This window comes from Neophocaena asiaeorientalis, unplaced genomic scaffold (assembly GCF_003031525.2).
Source record: "Neophocaena asiaeorientalis asiaeorientalis breed wild unplaced genomic scaffold, Neophocaena_asiaeorientalis_V1.1 scaffold962, whole genome shotgun sequence".
Taxonomy (NCBI): domain Eukaryota; kingdom Metazoa; phylum Chordata; class Mammalia; order Artiodactyla; family Phocoenidae; genus Neophocaena; species Neophocaena asiaeorientalis.
The window spans coordinates 275,539-303,256 of NW_020174277.1; the positions used below are offsets into that span (position 1 = coordinate 275,539).

A 27,718-nucleotide genomic window follows, 5' to 3' on the forward strand; every position below is an offset into this window, starting at 1 on the left:
ACCAATGTACATTCCCACCAACAGTATAGGAGGGTTCCCTTTTCTCCACACCCTCTCCAGCTTTAGAATAACATTTTTTTTTTTTTTTTTTTTTTTTTTTATTTGCGGTATGCGGGCCTCTCACTGTTGTGGCCTCTCCCGTTGCGGAGCACAGGCTCCGGCCGCGCAGGCTCAGTGGCCATGGCTCACGGGCCTAGCCGCTCCGCGGCATGTGGGATCTTCCCCGACCAGGGCACGAACCCGTCCACTGCGCCACCAGGGAAGCCCCTAGAATAACCATCTTCTTGAAACACCTGCAGTTTCAAAGGACAGTCCTGACACTAGGTTCACGCCCTCCTGCTAGCACACGCCCTCTGCCCTTTTCTTTCCCCATTGTCAACAGTTTTACTGTGTCAGAGCTAATCTCTGATAAGTGTATACTAAACAGACCTAATTAAAGCCACACTGGAGTATTGGCCACTCTGGTCCTTATTTTATCTGAGTTGTTCTGAACCCCAGAGTACCTGTTCCTTCTGTCTTGGGATAGCACACACTCCTACAGAGTAATTGTGAATTTCTCCTTCCCCAAAGAAGAGTTCTTACGACACCGAATTCAGTGATTATTCATTTGCTTCCCTGGGAAGTTTGGCCGTGCGCTGTATGTCCCTTGAGGGTAGCGTTCAGGGTACCTCTGCTTCAGGTTTTGGCAGAAGAAATACATTACCTTAATATCTACAGGAGTTGTTGACACCTCTGTCTGCCCTGTTTGTGAGCTGATATGTACCTCTGTGAAAATTTGAGCTTACTTCTTACAAAACTTCCGAATGTTTAGCTTTACTGTGGATCTGAGGTGCATCTATTAAGAGCATCTACTGTGCTTTTTTTTAAAGTTAGCAAAGCTATAGGAAGGGGATTGGTGAAGAGGCCTTTCAGGTTAGCAGCTACACAGGATAGGGACCCAGCTCTGCCCCACAAGGCTGGGCAGGCTCCGGCAGGCCAGTCACTGCACCTCTGAGACTTCTGTGTAGAACTTGCAGGTGATAATACCTGTGCCTCCTTTGGAGGGTGTCCAGACTATCGGTATTATACATAAAAGTTAAGTAGGGGACTGACTTAATTTGATGAGCGTAGTTAAAAAATAATCCCTCTATTGGATAGGATGTTCACTGAAGCATTGTTTACTCAGCTGACTGAATCTTCTGTTATAATGTTCTTCAGAAGAATAAATGACACTGCGGTTGGGCAATGTTTGCAACTTATCAAGAGAACGAGGCTGTTCTCTGGGTGCTAAATACGCTACATGCCAGGTGCTTTTCTAACGTGCTCTACATCTGTCAATTCATTTTGGCCTCACCAAACTCCCCATGAGGTAGGTACCCCAGTTTTACAGATAAGAAACTAATGCACAGAAAGGTTAAGTGACTTGTTCAAGGCCTCCCAGCTAGCAGGTGACAGAGGCCGGGTTCAAACCCAGACTGGTTGAGGGCATCCAGCGTCGGTTTCCTTGTCTGACCCCAGCGCAGCCTGGGTTTGATCTACATACAAGGTGTATAAGACCTGAGGGCTGTGGGTTGGGAGGGAAGGGCACCCACATCCTCCAGGCAGCCTCCATCTGCGGATTGTCTGGTCTCCCTTGATTTGAGGTGTACATCCTGTGTGTTTTGAGAACATCTGGGTCATTCTGACACAGGGCTGGTTAAAGGCTGCTTGTTCGGGCTGTTCAGAATAACATCTTCCCCAGCCCTTCAGTCCTCTTGGGATTCTTACTGTTTTAGGACTTCCTCGTTTTCTTTCTGGGTGTGGGTCACTAGGTCTGACAACATTATGATGGCTGTTAAGTACCATAATTCCTAAAATATGAGGATCACAAAATTCACAGAATTGTTTATATATTAACATGGAATGTTACCAGGTGATAAAATAACTGTTGGCTTTAGACACTCTGTAGAGGACATGATAGATTGATTGCTGGGTTGTGTTTGCTTTTAAAAATGCCAGATCGTACCAGGCTTTTTTCTTTTGGAAACACATTTTAACCCTGCCTGTTCCTCCCATTCCCACCCCCCCACACACACCTGAACAACAGTTATAAAATATGGAGGTTTAGATTGAGTTTTTAAGAAGAAATGTGTTTTCGTGTCACACCCTTATTTATGTTACACAGATTTGAATTAAAATCTAAGACATTTTCTCTCCAGGGGGGTACATAACTTATCTTTGTTAATTATATTTCTCCACCCTCTTTTAATTTCAACCAAGGCTGTAAGGCTGCCTTTGTATATTTTGTATGAATTAGCTTGGAGAATATGACAATTTATTTTGAATATTCAAGTAATCATGTCAGTTAATCAAGTAATCATATCAGGCTGCGGTCAGATTTAGAATTATAAATAGCTGCTTTTAAATGTTGCTTAAAAGCCGCTTGAATGTTTGTCTCCCAGCTATCTGCAATTGCAGTCTGATTTGTATGTTAGAAATGGGGTGGAAGTAGAGCTCGGCCTCTTTAAGCTGGGTCTTTAAGGGACCAGTTAGAGGCTTGCAGAGGATCTCATATCCAGATCTGTGCGGCCTTCCATTGTCTGCAAGTTTGTTTCAGCCAAGAAGGCGGTTGTCCTGTGAAACAGGTCGGAGCTTCTTCAAATACCCCCTTAAAGACAGTGTTTCAGGACTTCGTGAACCCAGGAGAATGCTGTATGTGCTGGGCTTGTTATGTCAGATCCTTCTTGTTTTCTTTGCAAGGCGCAGTAGGTTTTGAAGAGGCTCAGCGACCCAGAGGAAGGTGACTGCGAGTGCAGAGTGAGGTGGGTGCTCTACATTGAGCCCTGGTACAGAGCTCCATGCTTGAGTTTACCATCTTTTAGGAAATGGGACTGGCATATTTTAAAGTGCTTCCCGAAATTCAAGATGTAGGTGAATAGTTGCAAAGTACTGTTGGAAAACCAATCTCAGTGGGTGATTTACTTAACCCATGGATTCAAGTATTCACCCACCCACCCAACCCATTGTCCATCTCAGACATTTCTTTTTTTTTTCCTAAATTTTATTTAAGAATTCATATAAAATACTCCAGATAGCTGAGTTTCAGTCCTCATCTTCCTCCTCTTATTCATCTTGATTAATCTAGAAGTAACGTTAACTCATAACTTTCTTTCCTGTTAGCAGCTATGCATAACCGATCACGTAGATGATTATTCTTCAAATATTTTTTCGTGAGATATTTCAAATACTTTTTGGAAAAAGGCACCTCGGAAGTTACAGTGATTTTGCTTTTGCTTCTTTCGATTGTTATAACACCTCCTCTGAGATTCCCAGCTTTTCCATGCACTTTCATTCTTTCCGGAAGGAACTGCTCAAAATTGGCAGCATCCATGATTCCATCTTTTACAGGACGGGTACAGTCAAGAGTAAACTTCTGGACCTGCTTTTTCTTGCCCCCCTTCGCCACAAGCTTTTTCCACGCTTGCACTTTATTTATTTATTGGTTTTTAAATTTATTTATTTAGGGCTTCCCTGGTGGCGCAGTGGTTGAGAGTCCGCCTCCCGATACAGGGGACACGGGTTCGTGCCCCGGTCCGGGAAGATCCCACATGCCGCAGAGCGAAAAAAAAAAAAAAAAGTAAATTTATTTATTTATCTTTGGCTGCGTTGGGTCTTCGTTGCTGCACGCGGGCTTTCTCTAGTTGTGGTGAGCAGGGGCTTTTCTTTGTTGCAGTGGCTTCTCTTGTTGTGGAGCACAGGCTCTAGGTGCATGGGCTTCAGTAGTTGTGGCTCACGGGCTCTAGGGTGCAGGCTCAGTAATTGTGGCACACGGGCTTAGTTGCTCTGCGGCATGTGGGATCTCCCGGACCAGGGCTCGAACCCGTGTCCCCTGCACTGGCAGGCAGATTCTTAACCACTGCGCCACCAGGGATACCCCAACGCTTGCACTTTGAAAAGCCTTTCAGAATCTGAAAAGACCTTTCCAAGAACACATCCTACCTCCCTTCATGTCTCAAAGAACTTCACCTAAAACTTGTATTAATTGGGTCAATTTTTCAAACATTTAGCTTTCGACAAAAGTCACTCTTTTTTTTTTTTTCTTTCCCTAACATGTCTTCCTAGTAACAACCAAAAGGGCTGCTTTAAAATCTAGCCCCAGAAATACACAATCAGCAAGTAAAAGACCTGCCAGCAGTGGGCTCCATACCTCCCCCCATGGTTTTAAACCAAAAGTGTACAAACGCCTAGAAGCCTTAAAAGCCCACCCAGGCAGAAAGATGCAGGTGAGCCAACAATGTTAACAAGGGCATCCCAACAAAGGAGGAGGGTAGGAAGACTTTCTTACAGTGACCTGGGAGGAGAACGATCTGCAGCCAGAGTGACGTGAGGGCGCCGCACGGCCCAGGCCCAGCCTGGCTGAGAGCGAACGGAACTGGGCCCTCCCCCGACACCCAGAAGGGTCTGTAGAGTTGCACCCTGAAGATCTAACTTCCTCCACAGTGTCTAAAGGGTCCTCTAACCCGGGCCTCCCTCTGAAAACAGGCCGACCAGGTCCAGCTTCCATGGACCTTCCCACTGGTCCCCGGGGATGGCGGGTCCCCACTTTCCCCGCCCTCCGCCCAGGTAACCAGGCCCAGGCCTTGGCTGCCTCACACCGGCCAGGCTCCAAGGGCCGCTGACCAACCCAGGCTGCAGTTGCTGCTCCCGCTGGCCGCAGGCAGGGCCCTGAGCGCCAGCCGTGGCTTCTGAGAGTCCCAGGTCTCCCCCTCACGTGGGGGCCCCGGCGGCCGCCCCAGCCCGGCCCCGGCAGGATGCTGCAGAGCACCATGTGCTGCAAGCTGTCAGCCACGCAGGGCCCGGGCGGGCGAGGCCCTCGTGCCTCCCCCGAGCCGTGCTCCCCCCTCACGCGGAGTCATACTCCCCACCCGACTTTTATTTCTAATCCACTTCTTTCTTTTGAGCTCCAGGTTCAGAACTTCTCATCCGCTGATTCACCTGGTTGCCCTCCAAACCTGTCTCCTGTTGGCCAGCATGGCCAGGAGCACCGCCATCGCCTGTGTGCCCAGGCCGTCAGGCTGGCAGCACTGCCTGGGTCCTTCTCCTCTCAACTGCATCTTTCCCCCGCTCCCTCCAACCGTCAAGTCACCAGGTGTCCATTTGGGCTCTGCCCTGTCCGCAGCCCACCAGTCCTTCCTAGGTGCCTGGTTTCCCCCTCCTCCTTCCTGCCTCCCTGTGTTCTGCTCCCAACTGTGCTGTCACAGAGGTCTTGTGACAGGTTAATGGGATCATGCATTCCACCCTAACACCTTCGTTTACTCCCTGTTAGGGCCATCCTTGATCCAGCGTCGTTTCCTGCCGGCACTTTTCACTCTGCACACACCACAGACTCACATCTCCCCAGATGTGCCTTGTAGGCTGTATTTGGATGCTTCCTCAATTGTTCCGCACCGACAGAAACACAAAAGCAAAGCAAACTAAGTAACAGAAAAGGCCCTGTTCTTTGTAAGTCAAACTCATACAGCCTAGAACCTTTGATGCTTTTGACTCGATTAGATGTTCCCACCCCTTCCGGCTTGTGTAACCTTGGTTATACATGACCAACTAACCTCTGTGTGCCTCAGTCTCCTCATTCGTCAAGTGAGGCTGACGAGTGCTTTCCTTCTGTCTCTGCTCAGCGTCTGGCACGCTCCCCGCGTATCCTTGGTACCTGTGTCCTGTCTGGCATGTAGTAGGTATCTGCCAATTTGCACGAATGTCTCTAAATATGTACCTTTCAAGTACGATCAGTTCTGTAACCTGTGCTTATGGCTGTGTGAAGGTGAAGATGCCTCAGTAGCCTGAGAGGCCTGGGGCTTCGTAACACTGCACCGAGGAGGGGCCCACCTGGGGAAGCGGGCTCTGGGGCACTGGTTTCCCTGCTTAGGGTTGCTGTTCCCCCAACCAGGCTGAGGGAGTAGAGCAAATTGCTAGACATCCCACCTGCCCAGGAGCAGAGGATGTTTTTTTAATGTCTGTGTTAAAGGACCTTGCTTATTTGCATATTACCTTGTAGAGCTTTTAGGTGGAGTAAGCCAGTGATAGAGTACACTGGTCACCCTGTGCCCGAGGAAGGAGGAGGATGAACTCTGGTGTCTAGGCTCTGAACTATTCCCTGATCAAGTAATGGTAGAAACTGACACTTTTTTTTTTCTTTTTAATCGGGGTACAGTTGCTTACACTGCTGTGTCAGTTTCTGCTGTACAGCAAAGTGAATCAGCCATACGTATACGTATATCCCCTCTTTCTTGGATTTCCTTTCCATTTAGGTCACCACAGAGCTTGGAGTAGAGTTCCCTGTGCTATACAAGAGGTCCTCATTAGTTATCTATTTTATACATAGTGGTGCAGACACTCTTTTTTTAACTTTATTTTGGTTGGCTGCAGCAGCGAGCCAAGGTTAAGGTAGCCCCGTGTAGCGTGGACTGAGTCTGTCTGCATCAGTAACCACGTGGTCATCAGTTCATTGACCATCCACACTTATTCACCGTAGAGGAGTTCTGTGTGCTGCCCTCTGCTCGGGTGCATGGATCCCGCAGAGACACATGACAGTATACCTACTGACAAATAGATTATAATCCAGTAGAAGAGGTCAGGTGTGTACTTGATGCAACAGATAATTACTGGTGCTGTGGATATGGCCGTGTGTGTTGCAATTAAATTTGAGTGCAGGCGACAGGGATTCCAAAATAATAATGGTTCCAATAATGGCATCTCAGAACAAGGTATTGTATTTCCCATAAAGGGCTGGAGAAAGGTACAGGTATGACCCAACTGTAGGCTCCTAGCTCACTGTGTGTAAGGCTTAGAGGCAGCAGGATGGAGGAAGAGACAGAGGCAGAAAGGACAGAGGATTCATTCGTGCTTTCTCTTAGGGAAGTTCCCAGAAACTGCCCCTAGACAATTTTGCTTATGTCTGCTTGGCCAGAACCTTAAACTTGCAGCCACATGACGCTGCAAGACAGACCGGGAAATCTCATCTTGATTCTGGGTGGCTGTGAGCAGGTCCTTCTGCTCTATCCAGAATTTGGGTGACCACCCCCAGTCTGTACCTAGGGTGGTGGATGAGGTTGACTGACGGTGCTGCCCGTGTGGAAGTTGCAGTCTGGAGGATCCTGACGGGGAACAGATACTACTACCACGGTGATGAGAACGGAGAGCGTAGTGTGGGGTGCTATGGGCGCAGACAGGAAGGACCCGTAAATCAGACCGGGAGGGCCGGGGAAGGGTGCCTGGAGAACAAGCAGACATCTGCCTGGTCAGGAAAGAGGAAGTAGGCATTCAGGCAAAGGCACTGAGGTGAGGAAGCAGGTAGCACATGACGAACTGATAGGAAAATCGAAGGAGGAAGCAGGGGTCCGGGGCCACCCTGAGGAGTTTGGACATTTTCCTAAGAGCCTTTAACTGGTTTTGAGGTGAGTAACCTAGAAAGATGCTTTTTGGGGAGTGGGGAGCAACGCAAGGCTGGAGTCAGGGACCCTCTATCGGGAGGGAGTGCACTAATCCAGTTGACGTGATGGTGACCTTGATTGGACAGTGACTTTGGGGGTTGAGAGAAATGGATACAAACCCCCCCAGTTCGTAGAACTGGGAACGGATTTAGACTAATTTGGGCTGCTTTTCACTTGACAGATGATGAAAGCAAGGCTGTCAAGTGGCATTCCCGGGCCGCACAGCTGGCTCAGGGTCGTCCCTCTGCCTGAACCCTTTGTGTCACTGCTGAATGGCCAACTGGCGCAACAGGGCTTTGTGGGCATTCAGAGAAGGCAGAGAGAGGGCAGGTGGCGTGTGAACTGGAGTGCGGTGTGCGTGTGGCTGTGGAGCAGAAGCCGGTGTGTTGGGTGCTCCCGGTTCTGCAGGTTGAGGACAGCGCTAGGGTACTTCAGGGAAGTAGTGTGAGATAATCCTGCAGGAGTGTTTCGAAATCATGGAAGGCTTTAATAGCAAATTAAGTGGTTTAGGCTCCATTCTTTTTTTTTTTTCGCGGCATGCGGGCGTTTTGTGGCCTCTCCCGTTGCTGAGCACAGGCTCCGGACGCGCTGGCTCAGCAGCCACGGCTCACGGGCCTAGCCGCTCCGCAGCATGTGGGATCCTCCCGGACCGGGGCTCGAACCCGTGTCCCCTGCATCGGCAGGCGGACTGTCAACCACTGCGCCACCAGGGAAGCCCTAGGCTCAATTCTTTAAGCAGCGGGAGCCAGTTAACAGTTGGTATCAAAGGACTAACACAAGCTTGACAGCCAAGTCTGTGTTTAACCTTTGCCCCTCCCGGTGCCTTGTATCAGGCGCTTATGGTCAGCAGAATAAGGGCCCCCAGAGATGTCCGTGTCCTAATCCCCAGCACCCATGAATATGTGGGGTTATAGGCAGAGCAGCATTAAGGTTGCAGACGGAATTAAGGTTGCTAATCAGCTGACTGAAGCAGGGAGGGTCCTAGGTTATCCAGGTGGGCTCAGGGTAACCCCCAGGGTCCTTAAGTATGGAACAGGGAGGCGGGAGAGAAGTAGAAGGGTGGGGTGTGAGGAGACTTGGCCCGGTGTTGCTGGCCTTGAGATGGAGGAGGGGACTGTGAATGGAGTGATACAGGCAGTCCCTAGAAGCCGGAAAAGGCGAAGAAAAGGATTCTCCCATAGAGCCTCCAAAAAGGAACCCGGCCCTGCCCACACCTTGGTTTTAGTCCATTGAGACCCGTTTTGGACTTCTGACCCCTAAGATGCATTTGTGGTGTTTCAAGCCACTAAGTTTGTGGTCCTTGGTTATCTGATACAGCGGTCAGTACTTGTTTGCTGAGTGAATGAGTTGTGCTTTAAGAGATCAATGTGACAGATTCATGCATTAGATGGTCTGGATGAGGGGAGGTTCTGGAGGCCAGGGAGTTCATAGAAGATGGTTCTGGCAAAGAGGTGACGAGGCTGAGGCAGGCCGCGGTGGGGGAGTGGGTGACTGGAATTGCAGGGCCTGTTAACAAGCCTGAAGCCCTGGCTGGCCCTGGCTGGCCTGGGATCCACTCTTCCAGGGGGGGTGGAGTGTGCTTTCAGGGCTGGGTTCCTGGGAAGGCAGGAAATCACCTGGAGTGAGTCAGGAGGAAGGGAGGCTTGGCTTGGCTTGTTGGGTTTAAGGTTCAGAAGCACCTCGTGTATGTAGGTGGAGAGAGCAGATGGAAACTGGCCCTTGAGCGTGGAGTTGGGGATACAGGATTGGGTGTCATTGGTCATGATTTATCTGTACCCTTTCTTTAAATTTTTCTGGTGAAGAGACTCAGCAGCCCTTTTGAAGAATCCAGTATGTCACATTCCTTAAAATTAAGAAGTTTTTCTTAGTGTTTTTTGCCTAAATTTTTTTGCGGCCATTTGAATTCTGTGACTCTTTTCTCCCCCCCCTCCCATTTATTTATTTATTCATTCATTCACTTATGACTGCATTGGGTCTTTGTTGCTGTGTGTGGGCTTTCCCTAGTTGCTGCGAGTGGCGGCTACTCTTCATTGTGGGCTTCTCGTTGAGGGGGCTTCTCTTGTTGCGGAGCATGGGCTCCAGAGCGCAGGCTCAGTAGTTGCGGCTCACGGGCTTAGTTACTCTGCAGCATGTGGGATCTTCCCAGACCAGGGCTCGAATCGTGTCCCCTGCATTGGCAGGAGGATTCTTAACCACTGCACCACCAGGGAAGTCCAATTCTGTGAATCTTTAAAAAATTTTTTACTAAATAAAAATAAGTTAATACTAAATAATTGTTTTAAAAAACTAAAAATAACATCATCCATGACCCTTCCTTGCATATTTCACCCTGTGCTGCAGGTCATTTTCCCAGAAGCCTCTCTGGCTCCGGTTGGTCTATCACCCAGCTGGTCATCAGGGTCACACGCTTACCTACCCACCCCCAACCTGCCCCCGGGTCCTGGCCCTATCAGATCTCACCCACTGAACTGGGGAGGATAGAGCCCTAAACAAAACTTGGCTTGTGTTGGAAAAAGGGAAATGGATGGTACTTGCTAGAACATTTCCACGTCTGTTTTTTAAAAATATCAATTTGCCACTGAACTATATATGTACTTATTTTAGACTTGGTTACTGAAAGTTCTTGGTTTTTGAATTCCTTTGTTCTTCATAATGAACTTGGTTGTAATGACTGAAGTTACAACCTGTCTCCTGAGAAATGGGAGAGGGGCCGTCTCCGAGGAGCTGTGTAGAGTGTATTGACATTAGAGGTGTTTTACTTTGGCACCACGTTGCCTTCCTACCTGTCTGTTGCTGCCGTCTTAGCACTCTGATCACTGTCCTTCTACTTGGTGGCAGTGTATCGAGTAATATAAGTTTAAAAGTTTTCAGTGAAGATTGTACTGAATATAAGTAAAAAAAAAAAGCCTTTGAAGATGAGTTATGACTAATAATGATGTCCATAAACCACACATGAAAATCAGTTTAATTTCAGTGAGTTACTTACATTTCATTCTCAGAAAAAAAGAAGATTAACACGAGATGTCATTCGTTCTAAGTTAACCAACTAAACTTTCTGTTCTCCCTTCCCTTTGCTCTTTGATTTGATTAAATAAGATTTGTGGGTGCTACCTGGTGAGTTGTCTTTCGCATCAATTGGTATCCCTGTAAGACAAAGGCCCCACAGTATCCGGCAACCAAGTGCAGCAGGGTTAAGCCGTGTTGAGCAGGAGGTGGGGGAGGAGGTGTTGGTCTGGACCCCAGTGCCCATTATTGACATTTCAACTGTGCTGTCCCCAGGAAACAGTCATGATTTTTTTCTTTCTTGAAATCAAGTTGTTTCCCCTAATGAGACAGTCCGCTTGGCCTACAGGCATTTCTCTGTAATGTTTTCCAAACTAAGAAAGCAAATAGAGAAAACATTTTGTAGAGAGAAGCCTGCAGATAACTGCACTGTGGCCGTGACCTAAGGTGAACACCCTGAGCTCTTGTTTGAAAGCACTGGGTTTCTTCACAACGGATGGGAGGACATAATACACCTTTATAGCAAGTGAGTGTTAAGCTTCGCACAGGATTTGTTCTCCCGTTGACACTGCTCTCTGTCAAAGGAATAAATGATGGGGGGGTCATGCTTGGAGCTCTGAAATGTCACCTTCAGATTCCTATTTTGGAGAAGGGCGTGTCCTGTAATTTTCTCCCTCTTATTCATATTCATTCTGTCTGTCCCTGCTGACCTGCTTTTCTTCCTCCAGTGGGGACTCTGCTTTCCTGTTGGTAATTATATTTCTTTGTCATGTCAGGGACATACCTGCCACTGACACCCCATTTAGAGGGAGAAGGAGGTGAGCCCCTGACCGGGCAGATGTGCTCCCCTGAGCAGGCTGCATTTTAAGTTTGGGGAAACCTCCTGCCTGACGCTCTGTTGGACTCAGAGAACGGAGGACCCAGTGACAATTGGACAACTGAGGCGATAGTTAAATGGAAAGTGTGGTGTTTTAAAAGACGTTTTGTGGTGGCCGGAAAATGAATTTTTGACTGATTCTGAGCTCTCTCTCACGTGTATGTGTATGTATGTATACATATATATGTACATAAGCACTTCAGCATCTGTGTACTGGCTGGTGAGTTAATAACATTTTAGCTGCAGTACTACCTAATGTGACTTAGCCACAGGGTACTTAGGTCTTATTACTTATGACTTAAAGTTTTAGGTTTTGGTGAATAAGAGTTTCCACGAGGAGGATCTTCATTTGAAAGGGAAGTATCATGCTAAAGAAACGTTCAGAGGTTTTAGCCCACATACTAATGTGGAAATCAGCTCATCCTGCTGCATATAATTTGAGTTACTGGGAAAGCGGTAAGAATGTAATTATTTCACAGAGTGCTTTAAATTAAAATATATTCATTGTACGTTTTATTCATTACTGCTAGCTGGCTCTTTTTGAGGTATATTTGGGAATTTTGCCTTTAAGTTGAGAAGCTAAATTAACGTCTTTTTAGAGATAAAACCTTACAGAGGGGAAAAAATTCTGTATGCAGTTTTTAATACAGCAACTCTCAGACTTTTTGGTCTTAGGACCTGCACTTCTAAAAATTACTGAGAACCTCAGAGCTTTTGTTTATGTGGGTTATATCTATTGGTATTTATTCTATTAGAAATTGATTTTAAATTATTTTAAAATAATTTTAAATAGTAATACATCTAAAAGTAATAATTAGCCCATTATATGATAACATTGTCTATATTTTTATGAAGAATATTCTTTTCCAAACAAAAAGAAATGAGTGAAACCAGACATTTGACTGTTTTTGCCCATCACTTTGGTATCTGGCTTAATGAAAGACAGCTGGATCCTCTTCTCTGCTTCTGCATTCAATCTTTTGAGATATCACACATTATGTAGCCTCTGGGTCACTTAACAGTGAAGAGAGAGATGAGATTGAAAAAGTAATCTCTTAGCAACATTACAAAAATAGTTTTGATCTTACAGAACCCCTGAAAAGGACCCAAGGACCTTCAGGTGTCTGGCCTACACTTTGAGAACCCCTCTTCTAACTAGAGCCTATTGTATTTTTAAATAAGGACCAACCTTCTACTTGGCTATGAAAACATCCTTCATGGGGGTGGGTGGTGGTGTCTTATTTCATCAGCTATTGCCTCCTGAGTCCTTCTGCCTGAATAAATTTCTTGATTTATGTCACAGGAGGATCTCTGAATGTCACCTTTGTACGTGAACTTCATCAGGTGGACTGGTTTTGGTCATTTTATCAAATAAATGTATCTGTAGGTCTGTAAGTACCATACTTTGGTAGGATAATATTTAAAAGTAAATTTATGTCGTCTGAATATGCTGGTTGCTTGCATAGGTGCCCTACTGGAGGACTGTAGTGTTCAGGGGTTTTTTGTTGTTTTTTTTTTTAATTTATTTTATTTATTTGGGCTGTGTTGGGTCTTTGTTGCTGCACGCGGGCTTTCTCTAGTTGGGGCGAGCGGGGGCTACTCTTCCTTGTGGTGCGTGAGCAGAATGCGGGCTTCCGTAGTTGTGGCTCGCGGGCTCTAGAGCGCAGGCTCAGTAGTTGCGGTTCGCGAGCTTAGTTGCTCCGCGGCATGTGGGATCTTCCCAGACCAGGGCTCGAACCCCCATCCCCTGCATTGGCAGGTGGATTCTTAACCACTGTGCCACCAGGGAAGCCCTAGTGGTCAGTTTGTAAAGTAAAAATCTAGAGCAGAAAGGAGTTAATCAAGAGTAAGGTCTCAGTGTGGCGTAAACACCTTTTTCAAAATTTTTATTTATTTATGTATGCATGCATGCATGCATGTATGTATGAATGCATGCGTGCCACATGGCGCGGCATACAGGGATCTTAGTTCCCCGACCAGGGATCGAACCTGCGCCCCCTGCAGTAGAACATGGAGTCTTAACCACTGGACCGCCAGGGAAGTCCCGTAAATACCTTTTTAGATGTTCGAGATGTTCATTTCTTCCCCACCCCCTGCCCCGCCATTCTCTTTGCCATCTATACATTATTGTATTTGGGCCTTCAGATTGGCTGTCTTTTGGAACAGTTTTAAAAATAGCTAATTTCCTTTTTGTTCATGCCTGTTTGATAGATACTACTTAACTTTCTTTTTAGTTACTGCTGATTTTGGACAGTGCTTTTGCTTTAATAAAAATTTGCTGCATCGCGTCCCCACATCACCTTGTTCTCTTTAACCATTTAACCTTTACATTCTTGTGTTACACAAAGGTTCTTGTGGCATTTTTTGTATGTCTGATCATATAGAGTTCTGCTCTGGGGACTCGTCAACCCGGCATCTGCCTCCCCTTTCCTTTACTCTAGGGACTTCTTTCAGGATGTTTATAACCTCAGGTTCTGTGATGTCTGAATGAGGTGCCCGTGCACACTGAACTGCTCGCTTCCAGATGCTGAGGTGTTTCTCTGGGATATATTTTGCACTGTCCAGTATAGTAGTCACCAGTCACAGAGCACTTGCAGTGTGGCTAATGCAAGTGAGGAACTGAGGTTTTTCATTTACTTTTACTTAATTTACATTTAAATAGCCATGTGTGGCTCAGGTCTCTCTAGACCATGCAGCTCCCAGGGTGTCTGACAGCTTCCTTTTACTGACTCATGCCTGGCTTAGTCTTGACCTCAGAGTCTCTTGCAGGTTCGTCTATTCATTTTTATAAGTTTTGTGTATATTTTATCTGTCAATTTTAGAAGTAGCACATAGGTTTCAGCATCTGTAGACTGCCTTACTGCCGGAAACAACTAGAGGGAATATTGGAGCTAAAAAAGTGAAGGCTGTTTGATGTTGGCTGCTTTTTATGAGATCTTGAGGTGGTTCTAGGTGAGATTCAAGGGTAAATAGGGTTAAGGGGAAAGATTTTAGGTTGGGGAGACTTGAACAGATTTGTCAGCTGATAAAAGGATCCTACAGAGAGGAAATTGAAGGTAAAGGGGGAAGTGGAGTTGAACAGTCAGTTCTTGAAGGAGGTAGGAAAGTAGGCGATGCTAAGCCTCCCTTTATGAATTGGGAGGGGAAAGAGTAGGTTGTTTTTTGGGGTTTTTTTTAAGTATTTGATTTTTTTTTTTTCCAAGCAAAAGTCTACGAAATCAACCTTTTTTTTTTTTTTTTTTTTTGTGGCCGTGCAGCACGCGGCATCTTAGTTCCCCAACCAGGGATCAAACCCATGCCTGCTGCAGTAGAAGCTGGACCATCAGGGAAGTCCCTGAAATTAACCATTTTGAAGTGGACAGTTCAGTGCATGTAGTTCACCCACAGTGTGGTGCTCCAGCCACCTGTGTCTAATAATGAAACATTTTCGTCCCCCACAGGAGACCCTGTGCCCATCAGCCGTTCTCTGCCCGCCCTTTCCCTGCAGCCTCTGGGCAGCACTAATCTTTCTATCTTTGTTTATTCTGCATATTTCATATAAACAGAATCATACAGTATCTCGCCCTTTGTGTCTGGCTTCTTGGCATAATGTTTGGAGTTTCATCCACTTGTAGCATGTAACAAGCACCTTGACATTTGAGGGCGAGGGAGTTTCCGGGAATTCATATTGACAGCCTGAATCTCAGCAAAACGAGTCAGTTCGGCCAGTTGGATTTACCGAGGATTAAGGCTCCACAGGGGCAGATGTGGCATCAAGAGTATTTGTGGGATGACCGACTGAGGTCCAGGCTGAGGGGAAACACACCCCAGGAGCCAGCGCTGGGGGGGATGGACATCGAAGTTCTAGATCAGGTGATGGTAATCGCCACAGCGAATTGGCTGCCAATGGGGGCAGGCGGGGGAGGACCCTCCTTTAAGAGGGGGAGGAATGTCCTATTTCCGAGTGGGGTAAATTTGGGGCCCTGAGTTAGAGCCTATCTGCAGCGGAGGGAGCCCCTTCTGCCTGCAGATCAGGGGGCACCGTGCCGCCTGCTGCATGAACCGACCAACTGCACGTCCGAGGCAGGTGAGGTGTAAGCCGTGTCCTCCTGCCCCGCTGGGTGGCGAGGCAGCCCTGCTGCGCTGGGGACTTCCTCAGAAGCGGGGGGCGGTGTGGGGTGGGGCGTGGGAAGCAGCCCCAGCCTTTCTTGCTGCTTCCTTTGATGAAGGTCATAAAGGGAGTCAGCCCCCCTGGTTGGTGCCGGGAGCAGTGATGGAGGCAGCAGCGTTGCTGGCAAGGCTGCCTGGGGCCCCGGCTGTTTTCACCCACTGCTTGTGGAATAAAGGTCAGAGGACTTTCAAGGTCTTCCCCATCTTGTCCCCATTCTGCTCTCCAGCCTCTTGCCCCTGCAGCACTCATCCCCCAGATATGCAGTGGGCACCCCCGTGTGCCCAGCACCGAGCTGATGGTCCATGTGAAGCAGACACACACAGCCCTTGTCCTCGAGGACTTAGGTCCTCAGTGTTCGTTCATATCTGGGCTGTGATTAGAGTGTAAACAGAGGGACCTCACCAAACCTGGGGCTTTGGGGAAGAGGAGTCAGGGAGGGTTTGTCTGAGTGAAGGACCTTTATGCAGAGGTGAGGTCAGAGGGACCTTTATGCAGGAGGCTGAGGGAGCTTTCCCTGCACAGGACGTGCCTGCAGAAAGGAGAAGGTGGAGGGAGGTGGGTGTGGTCGGGGCAGTGGGCACGAGGGGAGGGCAGTCTTGGGCTGGAAGCAGGTGTGAGCCAGTGATGGAGGGGCTCTAAGCAAATGAGGGATTGTAGGTCGTATCCAGAGAACAAGGGACACCATTGTTGAAAGGCTTCAGGCAGGAGTGGGCCTGCAGATTTGGGTGGCTCTGGTGCAGTGTGTGGGGATGGATGGGAGGGGACAGGGCTGGATGCTCGGGACTCACCAGCTGGGAGTCCACGTGGAAGGACACGGCCTGGGCTAGTGGTGCGGATGGGAGAGGTGGATGTATGTAAGGTACTAGGGGAGAGCATCCACATGCTCAGAGATGATGTTGCTGCCCAGGTGCGCTGCCCCCTACCTGCCGGATCCTTCCACGCTTCCACGCCTCCTTTCATGCTGTGCTTCAGCTTGAAACACCCATCAGCATTCTGCCTCCTAGGCCTTCCACCTGGTAAAAACCCTTAATAACCTGGCCCCATGCCACTTGTGTGAAGTCTGCCCTGATCCACTGCTCGGAATAAATTCGTTTAACATTTATGGAGCATTCACATGTTTTAATGTGTTTTAAATCATTGCCGACACTTTTCTGGTGAAGGCGGAATCATATCACATGCCAGTCAGGCATGTGACTGCTTCATTCTTCCCAAAGTGTGGCGACCCCCTTCCCCCTCTGCTCCTTGGATGCTGTCCTTCATTTGGAATACCCTTCCCAAATCCCTTGGCCTACCCATACCTACTGCTCTTTTAAGGGTTGGTCCAAGCCCCACTCCTCTGGGGAGTCTCTCTGGGCATCCCAGCCCCAGATCTCTCCCTCCTCCCCACAGTGCTCAGTGCTTTGGTGCTTCTTCTCTTTTACTGGGTGCTCTTGTGGTATTGACTTTCTATGTGTGTATGATTCCAGATAAGTTAGACAGTTGTGGACTGTTTCCTGTCCACTCCATCAAGAAGAGTGCTTGTGCATAGTTGGCACACGTACGTATCCGTAGCGGGCTCATAACCACCCTAAATTCCTGTCAGTGATGGATAAGATACGGGTACTGAAATGGATAGATGCGACACTTGGATGTAAGTAGCATATGCTGGTTTATGACACAGTAATGGGTATCTTAACCTAGAATTTGTTTTGGATTGAAGAGTAAATACCCACATGATTCTCCTCTGCTGTAGCTTTCCATACATTGTTTTGTTCTTGGACAGGACATCTGGTCGGTGATAAATAGAGTGCGAAGCAAATGGCATTTTGGAGGATGAGCTGAGCACTGACCTTCCTGATGGAACTTAACCCCAGGATGGGATCCTCACCTTGGAACTGGGCCTAGGGGCGGGGCAGAGTCAGGAGACCCAGCGACCTTTGGCACAGTGCCTTTCTACCTTTTTCAGGCTGTGTGGGAATGGGGTTATCAGCGTCCAAAAAAGGTCCTTGGCCTCAGGTTAATCTGTACTCCCAGCTGTTGGGTGAGGGGAGGTGCTTATTTATGCAATATCCCCACAGGCCCTCTCTGGTGTTTGTACTCTCTGAAAGTTCTATGTCAAACCTCAAGCTAATGCTTCTCCTTCTTGATACTCTTTGGAGTTGGAGACATTCTGATTTTATGATAGCCCATTCCGCAACTTTCTGTCTTGGTTTAAGACTAGATCGTTATCCCAAACTCATTGCCATGGGTCTCTTTATTTTTTTAATCTTTTAACTATATATCCATGTTCTAAAAAAAAATTGTGTATTTTTAATCACATCAGTTGATGTAATATCTAGAGATAGAGATAGATCCATACTGATTTAATTATATGCTGCATATCCATATTTTAAAGGGATTTGGGAGCTCATTTCATTACTCATCCTGGCTCTAGAAACTGACCAGTGCTCTACTTGGTGGACACATTTCTCGTTCTGTATCATGTTATCCTCCAGGGCACTTAAACCAGAAGTTTCCACTTGAGATTCTTTTCAGCTTATAGCCTCACTGAAATTACATTATCACCATTATTTGCTTTTCTGTCATTTCTAAGCAGGCTTGCCACCTGAGATTTAATATGACTTCATTGATGCTGTGAGCAGGACACCAACCTTCTTTCTGACTCATTTGAATGGGGAAGAAAAACCAAATCAAGTGTATGTTCCATAAACATTGTAGCCAGTAGTAACCATGGGTCCAGTGACATTCTGTTTTGTACACCATTGTCTTGGTGTTAGGATGCCTTGGGCGTAAATCGTTCCTTACAAAACCTTAGGTTGTTACTTAGAACCCAGTAGTGTGTTATAGGTATTTGTAGGTGGCCAGTTGGATGTACTTTCATTTTTCCTAGCAGAGTTAAACTTAGTCAGGTTTTAGCATGAGAGGCAGCTAAGAGCTTAGTTTGTTTGAACCCCCTGAACCAAGTACAGGTTCTGTCATCGTGTGCAGTACCTTCTAGTACGCGAGCCTCCATTTCCTTCTCTGTAAAGTAGGGAAAAGACCCTTTACAAGGTTACTGAGAAGATTGAATTAAGTGGTGCAGTGAGGGTGCCTGGAGTGATACTTAGCACACACTGAGCGTTCAGTGTTAGTTACTATTCAGATAATCATCATTGTGTTTTCGGTTTTTAATGATCTTACCACCCTGAAGCCAGGGATTCTCTAAAGGAAGAATATTATGATTTCATAACGAAGTCTTCTTAACTCATTAACGAGGCATTACAGTCTGTAATGATCTGAGATTTGTTTGATGCTGGGATAAATTGGGCCAGAGTTAATGCCATTTCATCCTGTTAGACTTTGTATAGCTTATCTCATTGCCTGCCTGACATTTTGCTGATCAAAATTTCCTTTCCCCCGATGGTGGACCACTTGTCGTTATGAGGATTTTTATGATCCAAGTAGCAGTTGGTTGATTCTAAATTGAAGCTTTGGGTTCAGCCTTTTTTGTTCTGGATGCAGGTGACTGAGCTGAAAAGTGCAGGCGAGAGGACACCTTGGGGTTTCTCATTTGTATCTTGTGAAATGCATATGAACTTTCTCTGTGAACAAGTCAAAATATTTTTCTAACTGCTCACTCAGTGCCTCCACAGGGGATTGGAAAAACCAAGCTGTTTTATGATGCTTTATTGATAGTAATACTAATGACGTAAACTGGATTTGGCTGACGTGGCTGCTGCTGAGCAAACAGTGCCCTGTCTTCTGCAGAATGTTACGTACACAGTTAAAAACCACCTGGAAGCATCATCTTAATTCAAGTTCTTAAATACAGAAAACGTTTGGCTTTTTAAAAGCTAGTTTTATGAGCCTCTGTTACTAGAACCGGATTTACTGTTGCTTTGCAGGGCTCCTTCCTTTGTGGTTGGGTTTGTAGAGTCCACTTTTTAAAAAACAGTCCATGGGCTTCCCTGGTGGCGCAGTGGTTGAGAGTCCGCCTGCCGATGCAGGGGACACGGGTTCGTGCCCCGGTCCGGGAAGATCCCACGTGCCGCGGAGCGACTGGGCCCGTGAGCCATGGCCGCTGAGCCTGCGCGTCCCAAGCCTGTGCTGCGCAACGGGAGAGGCCACAATGGTGAGAGGCCCGCGTACCGCAAAAAAAAAAAAAAAAAAAAAGCTTGGAATTAAAAAAAAAAAAATGCTTGGACTGTGCTTTTTAAATGCATGCTGTCCTCAAGGATCACTATTGTGTATGTAAGACGAATGCTTCTCTTAGAGGTTCAAAAATTGGTAACTAGACCGAGTTCCTGGGTTTGAGGGGGGATATTTGTGGAATGCAGACAATTCCATTTACTAATAACCTGAGAGGAGGAAAAACTCTTAACATAAGTGACCAATTAAATTGCAGCTTATATTCACAAGTCAATTCTTAAGTAGAGGATACACAGAATTTATTATTCATTTTTCTTTTATGACCATTAGCCAGAAATGACTCTTTATACATTTATTCAATGTTTATTCAGCTGTTGGGCTTTCTGTATGATTTATATTTCTAATATATACATAGAGCATTTTGTATTAGACTAAAAAATAAAATCTCTTTTTCCTTCATGACGTTACCCAGTCCTGGCCAGGGTGCAGTTTATATAGGCTGTTCACATAGTCCCTGCTGGTAGGAATGTTAATCAGTGAAAATGTTTTGGAAAGAAATTTTGCCATATATATTATATGAAGACCCTTAGACATGATTGGCCAATTTCTGGGAATGTCATTCAAGGAAGTAATTTAATATACAGCTAAAGTTTTATGTGCAGAGATGGCCATCACAATATTATTTAAGAGTAGTAAAAACTTGGACGTCCCTGGTGGCGCAGTGGTTAACAATCCACCTGCCAGTGCAGGTGACACAGGTTCAAGCCCTGGTCTGGGAAGATCCCACATGCCACAGAGCAACTAAGCCCGAGTGCCACAACTACTAAACCTGCCCTCTAGAACCCGCAAGCCACAACTACTGAGCCTGTGTGCTGCAACTACTGAAGCCCGCACACCTAGAGCCCGCTCCGCAACAAGAGAAGCCACCACAGTGAGAAGCCCGCGCACCGCAACAGAGTAGCCCCCTCTCGCCGCAGCTAGAGAAAGCCAGTGTGCAACAACGAAGCCCCAGCGTGGCCAAAAATAAATAAATAAATTTATTAAAAAGAATAGTAAAAACTTGGAAACAGACTAAATGACTAACAATGTGGGAATAATTAAAGCATTTATATAAATGCTCCAAAACTCAGATTAGGTTCATGAAGATAGTAATTGCTGCAGTGTTGAAATGCAAGATTATACAAGTATATGCTTTTTAAAAGCATATAGAATAGTGGAATATATTTTATTTATATATTTATTATATACTAGCATAGCTCTGTGCTAAATGCTGTACACGAACCACTTCATCTGAGTATATAGGTATTATTTTTACTCCCATTTGAAGGGAATATTTCAGGTGAGGCAACTGAGGCTTTCAGAGGTTAACTTGCCCAAGATCACACTGCTTGTAAATGGCAGGAGGAGGGACATGGATTCTGCCACACTCTCAGAGGCTTTTTGTTTTTTACCTTAAAATGAAACCAAAAAAAAAAAACACCTCTTCTATTTTTTCAAGTTCCTGCAATAAACATCCCTTTTTATTTTCAGTGTAACATAGGAACTAGAGTGCAGCGGTTAAAAGAGCAGGCTGTGGAGTGGCTCTGCCTGCTATTGGCGTGACCTTGGATAAAGGACTTAGCTGCTGTCTGCCTCAGTGTGCTCACCTGTGAAAAGGGGACGTGTGAAAGGGCTGGTGTGAGGGTCAAGTGAGATCATCCTCGTACATTCACAGCAGAAAGACTGGCGCGTAAGTGAGGACTGAGCGTTAGTTGCTCTTGCTATCATCGTGATGCTCTTCAAAGAAAAGGACTTGAAAATAAAAACCATTTGAAACGGTGGCCTGCGCTGTCCTAAGTGGTTTTCAGATTCTCGCAGAGAGATGTTGTGATGGGAGAGTGACTTTGGAAAGCTTTTTCGTGGCAGTCATTAGCAGACCATTTAGCGAAGGGAAATAGCAATTTGCTGAATAATTCAACCCCCTGAAGTGTGTAATTCATGTTGGAGTGTAGCTGGCTTACTGTTTTCTTAGGACAAGAAGAGCATAAATCCCTAAACAAATGTGTGGCTCAGGTCCTAGCTTAAGCTTGAACTTCTTATACTTAACATTACTCACTCAGTGCACAGTTCATCTTGCAGATTTTTCCCTAGAAGGGAACACATCACTACAGTGAATGTTCACTAATTTGCACTCCAGTAATTCACAGCACATGGCCTGCCTGTTGACTCAGCAGGCACGATGCGTCTATGATGGACAGAATCGGTGGCCAGGCGGCACATTTCTAGATGGTCAGAACCTTCCCTATTCCCTTCTTCCCTCCTACTTGTCCCTGTGCTCCGTGACTCATAGGATAGCACTGCGTGCAGGGTGCAGAGTCAGAACCAGAATTGGGGCTTCCTCCTCTCGCTCCCCTTGCCTTCCTGCCACCCCTCCTGTGGCCCCTGGTTCCCTCCCCTGCCGTGGCCTCATGGTGTCCTCCATCTCCTGTGTGGACTATTGTGGCAGTCTTCTGACTTGACCTTGATATCACTGTCTTTCCAGCCTCCCGCCCACCCTCACTCTCACCCCCCACCCCCAATCTAAAATCAACCAGTAGAGCCCTTAGCTGCTTCTCCAACATGGGTTTTCACTTTTCTCTCCCCCCCCTTTGTCCCGTCCCCCACTGGCAAGCCTTACACGTGACTGTGACCCACCGGTCCCTACGCAGAATCGGTACGTCCTTTGTCGAGGCATCTCCCTCAGCTTGCTAGTTATCATTTCTCCCTAGTGAGACTGACTTCTCCGGAGGCAGGTGTGTGTCCTGTGGCTCTGTGTCCCAGTGCCTCCCACGGTGCGGTGACTGTGCTCCAGGATCATAAAAGCAGCTGCCGCGAATTGAAGTGCCCCTGCATTGCCCCAAGCGTGTCATACCATCTCACAACAACCCCGTGGGGTGTAGGCATCATTACACACGTGTTTAAAGTCCAGGGAACCAGGGTCTGTACAGCTTACCAAAGGTCATATTACAGTGTTAAGTGTCAGAGCCCAGAGGGTAGTAGCTCACATTATACATATTACATGAAATTATTTTCGTGTAGAAATAGTGAGAATCTATACTCATAGGCAGCACTTCATTATGAGTTAAGTAGTTTAGGGCCCATCTGGAGATCTGTCAACTACTTATAGCTAGGGTTCTTAATTTGGGGATTGAGGGTCCCTAGGATTTGGGGGAGTTTGTCAATTTTATCCAAATTCTCTGTCATCTGGGGATAGAAAGAGGGTCATCTTCACTTTTTTTTTTTAACCTTTGCTTTAATCATATTTTTACAATTGGAGTGGGATCCCCAAAAGGTCCAGAACTGCTAATTTCACATTATTTCTATGGAAAATAGAATACAGAAAATAGAATTTTCCAAAGGCCAGATGACTAGTTTACAAAGTAACATCTGGAACACAACCCTTTTGTAAAGTAGAGATTATATGTTTTGATAACTTGAGGGAGTAAATGAATGAAAATGATTCACCTTAGAGACTAGGTTTTCTAAAAGTAGCAATTACGGTCATTCCCTTTCCCTCTCAAAACCACCCTTCTGTTATACACTGAACATTTGTGTGCCCTCACCCCCCATTTCATATGCTGAAGCCTTAACTCTCTGTGTGATGATGTTTGGAGGTGAGGCCTTTGGGAAGGGTTAGATGAACCCTGACCTTGGTCTTGCCAGCCCCCAGAACTGTGAGAAATAAATGTCTGTTGTTCAAACCACCTGTCTATAGTATTCTGTTACAGCAGCCCAAGCTGACCAAGACACTCTTCCTTTCCTTCTCCAACCTGAGGGCATATATGAAATTGTTCATGTATATGAAGAAAAGTATTGGGGAAAACCGTAATACATTTTAAACATGTCACTGCTTCTGTAGTCCCGTTAGTTTTCTTCAAGTTAAGTGTGTTTATTTGGTTCTGCCTAGGAATATGTGATAGCTTTTCCAAATCAAAGTAGGATATTATGTATCCTTTTATATCTGTCACCCCCCAATTAAATGTTCTTGTCTTGGAACATTTGTGGGGTTTCTTTGGGGGGGGTTATTTATTTTTATCGGAGTATAATTGCTTTACAGTGTTGTTAGTTTCTGTTGTATAGCAAAGTGAATCAGCTATCTGTATACATATCTCCCCTCTTTTTAGGATTTCCTTCCCATTTAGGTCACCACAGAGCATTAAGTAGAGTTCCCTGTGCTATACAGTAGGTTCTCATTGGTTATCCATTTTATACGTAGTTTCGGAACATTTGTGTTTTTAAGTGAGCTAAGAACGTGGGTTCCAGCTGGGTGATAGATTTCTGAGTTTAGGGGGAAGGACCACATTCCCTATCTCTGCCACCTACCGTGATGCCTTAAAACACGTTTGCTGCTCACTAAAGGCATGTTGTTAAACAGTATATGCCAGTTTATATGCCTCAATTCTTTTCCTAAAATTTTCACCTGATAGACTTCTTCAGGAAAGATACCTTACAAGTTCTTTTTTTTTTCACACACGCACACTGTATTTTATTTTTACAAGAGATAAATAGACTGACACCAAGCATTGTAAATGGATGTCCACAACAAAAGCAACGATTGCAATTACCAAACACGAAACACACTCATACTTTGTCATAATATTGACATTCAGTCCGGGAATCCTCCATGGTAACAGCTCCTTTACTTTGCAGTGCCTTACAAGTTCTATACATAAATATTTTTGCTCCTCCTAACTGTGTCCTTAATTTTCATTTTCAGATCTGTTAGTGTCTCTCCCTCGGTGTTCCAGCTGTAGGTGGGCACCTAATTTTCATGCTAATTTGATCACTGGCTTGCCTCTCTTTGTTTTGTTATGGCAAAATGGCTTTTATGACAGCTTGGAGTTGGATATTGGTACTTGGGGAGAATTGAAATGAAGGGAAACTCTTGTTATCAGCCAGTCAGAATATTCATTTACATTAATGTGACTTGCTAAACTACTTGGAGTTCCACTAAAATGTAATCACTTTAGGGCCTGATTCTCAGCTATTTCACCTTTAATGGTTGTCAAGGGGGTTTTAAACACAGTGGCACAGTTGTTGAAAGTAGCACTAGGTGAAAAGGAGAAAAGCTTTGCTAGGAAGAGATCTAATCTTACTGGAGAATTTTGAGAGAGGGTTACAGAAGTCCCCGCAGCCCTTGCTAGACAGTGTCTGTGCTCTGGGCAGCTGTGGGCGTGGAAGGCTCCTTCCCGTCCTGAGGGCAGCAAGGCCCCCTGCAGGGCACAACTTGTGCCCACACTGCACACACCCAGGAAACCGGAATCACAGAATGGTAGGACTCCTCCACTTTATAAAAGTGCTGCTTCGCCACTTTCCGTTTTTCATTGGATTGACAAGAAAGTGACCCAAAAGGTAGAAGAAAACAGTTTTTATTTTTCATAATGAAGTAAGCTTTTCTTCATATTTTTCATTTATCAAAAAAAATCTAGAATCTGACAACTCAGAACTATTGATGATGCCTAAAGTTTTCTATGTTCTGTGTAGAATAGAAAGCGGCACAGAGATAACGGATGGCAGGAACTTCTTATTTAAACCAGAGAGGCGGAATAGATTTACAGATTTATCCCAATTATCTATGCCTGCTCCATCCATGGTTCTGTAAAATGGGGTTGGTTCAGACTCTGGAACACTTCAAGATCACAGAATGCCCCTGAATCATCAAAGCTTTGATTTTATTCGGGAAGATTTTATTTGATACGTTTAATGATTTTCTTACTCTCTGAAAACTGGCCTATGTGAGAGGTATGGTCCCTTGAAGTCAATCAGAACATTAGGCTGGTCAAACAGTATTCCTGTCGCCTGAGTAGTCTGGGTAAATAAGCGTTTACTGGGAGGCTAAATCAGACAGCTCTGAAAATTAAAGTAGTGAAAACTCTAGCACTTAGGTGAAGGGTTAAGCTTTCACGAATGAGGTTATAGTTCACACTATTCCTTTCCAGCAGAACTCATTAACAGATGCCAAAAAGTCACAACTGTGTGTTAGTGGGAGGTGCAAGGGGGGCGTGAGGAGATTGAATTTTTTAGAAAGTCAAATGCTTAGTCTTGTTTATTGGTTTGTTTTCCACTTCTGTGGATTTTTTTTTAATGTAACTTGTTATTTTGAGGTAATTTCAGGTTCATAACTAAGAAATAACACAGAGGTCCCAGATCCCAAGTACCCTTTACCCAGTTCCCCCTCCCTGGTAACATGGTGCAGAGCTGTAGTTTGGTACCACAATGAGGTTGCTGACATTGTTACAGAAAAGATACAGGACGTTTCCATCAGCACATGTTGCCCTTTTATAGCCACATCTGCTTCCCTCCTGCCTTCACTACATCTCTAACCCCTGGTAACTGCTCATCTCTTCTCCATCTCTATAATTTTGTCATTTCAAAAGTGTTATATAAAGGGATTGGCTTTTTTCCACTAAGTCTCATCCAGGTTGTTACATGTATCAGAAATGTGTTCCTTTTGTTGCGGAGAAGTATTCCATGGTGTGGATGTACCACTATTTGTTTAATAATTCACCTGTTGAAGGGTATCTTGGTTGTTTCCAGTTTGGGGCTATAATAGATAAAGGTGCTGTGAATATTCACGTATAGGTTTTTGTGTGCATGTCACTCTTTTCTCTGGAATAAATGCCCAGTAACTTTATTTTAATGATGGCATACTGTTTGTATGCCTGTACCATAATTTGTTTAGCAAGTTACTTTTAGATGGGTATTTTTCTGCTGCTTATATCACTGATGACAATCTTATAATTAAATCTTAATGCACATCTGCGTTTATTTCCTTAGTATAAGGATTTCTACAAGTGAGCTTGAGTGTGCAGAATTTAAAAGCTTTTTTTTAAGTATCTCTCATTTTTTAATGTTTATTTTTAATTTAAGTGCATCTGATTCCAGAGCATTTTCATTACCTCAAAAACCCCATACACCTCAGCAATTACTTCCCATCCTCCCCTCCCCCAGCCCCTGGAAACCACTAATGTACTTTGTGTCTGTATGGATTTGCCTATTCTGGACATTTCCTATAAAATAGAGTCGTGTAATATGTGACCTTTTGTGTCTGACTTCTTTAACGTAGCATAATGTTTCCAAGGTTCATCTATGTTGTAACGTGTATCAGTACTTCATACCTTTTTATGGCTGAAAAACATTCCATTGTGTGGATGTACTACCTTTTATTTATTCATCAGTTGGTGGACATGTGGGTTTTTACCCCCCCCCCCCTTTTTTTGGCTAATATAAATAATGCTGCTGTGAATACTTGGGTACAGGCTTTTATTTCTTCTGGGCATATACCTAGGAGTAGAATTGCTGGGTCATATGATAGCTCTGCGTTTCACTTTTTTAGGACCTACCAAACGATTTTCCACAGCAGATGTACCATTTGACAATCCCAAATGATGTATGAGTGTTCCAATTTCTCCATATCCTCACCAACAACTGTGTCTTTCTTTATGATGATAGCATTCCTAGTGGGTGTCATATGGATCTTTCTAAAAGAGAAAGGGCCAGAGCTGTTGGGGTAGCACTACCTTGCTGATAGGTGGCCACCTGACCTACCAGCTACGGAAAGCCCTCGGGCACTGCTAATATGGAGTTTCCCAGTGGTGTCAGTGGGCTGTCTCTGGGCTTCTGTAGAGGAAGAGGAGATTGTAGCCCTGCCTGTGCCTCATGCCAGAGCCCCTGACTTGGATGCAGTTCAGCGAGGGCCCAGGAAGCTGGGCGGGGTGGGGGTTTACCTACTCATCCTTTGGGGACCCAATTGCAGAAACTCTGAGGCTGAAAAATTTCCTTGCTAGCTTTTGTCATAACAGCAATTGTTTTACTCATTCTCAGGGGGGAAAAAAACACCCTTTCTTGGATACTGTGGGTAAAGGCTAGAAAGGCTTGTGGTTTCCATTTTCATAGGTGACATTTCAAAAGTCATTGCAGGGCTTCCCTGGTGGTGCAGTGGTTGAGAGTCCGCCTGCCGATGCAGGGGATGCGGGTTCGTGCCCCGGTCCTGGAGGATCCCACATGCCACGGAGCCGCTGGGCCCGTGAATCCATGGCCGCTGAGCCTGCGCGTCCGGAGCCTGTGCTCCGCAACGGGAGAGGCCACGACAGTGAGAGGCCCGCGTACAGCAAAAAA

The 27,718-nt window shown here is 45.7% G+C and overlaps 1 protein-coding gene and 1 pseudogene across 1 annotated transcript in view; one reads left to right on the plus strand and one right to left on the minus strand.

Annotated features, from left to right (window-relative positions):
• ELOVL5 (ELOVL fatty acid elongase 5) overlaps positions 1 to 27,718 on the plus strand; it is a 70,902-nt gene that overhangs the window by 6,347 nt on the left and 36,837 nt on the right. The window lies entirely within an intron of this gene.
• LOC112406842 (60S ribosomal protein L22 pseudogene) lies at positions 3,061 to 5,009 on the minus strand (annotated as a pseudogene).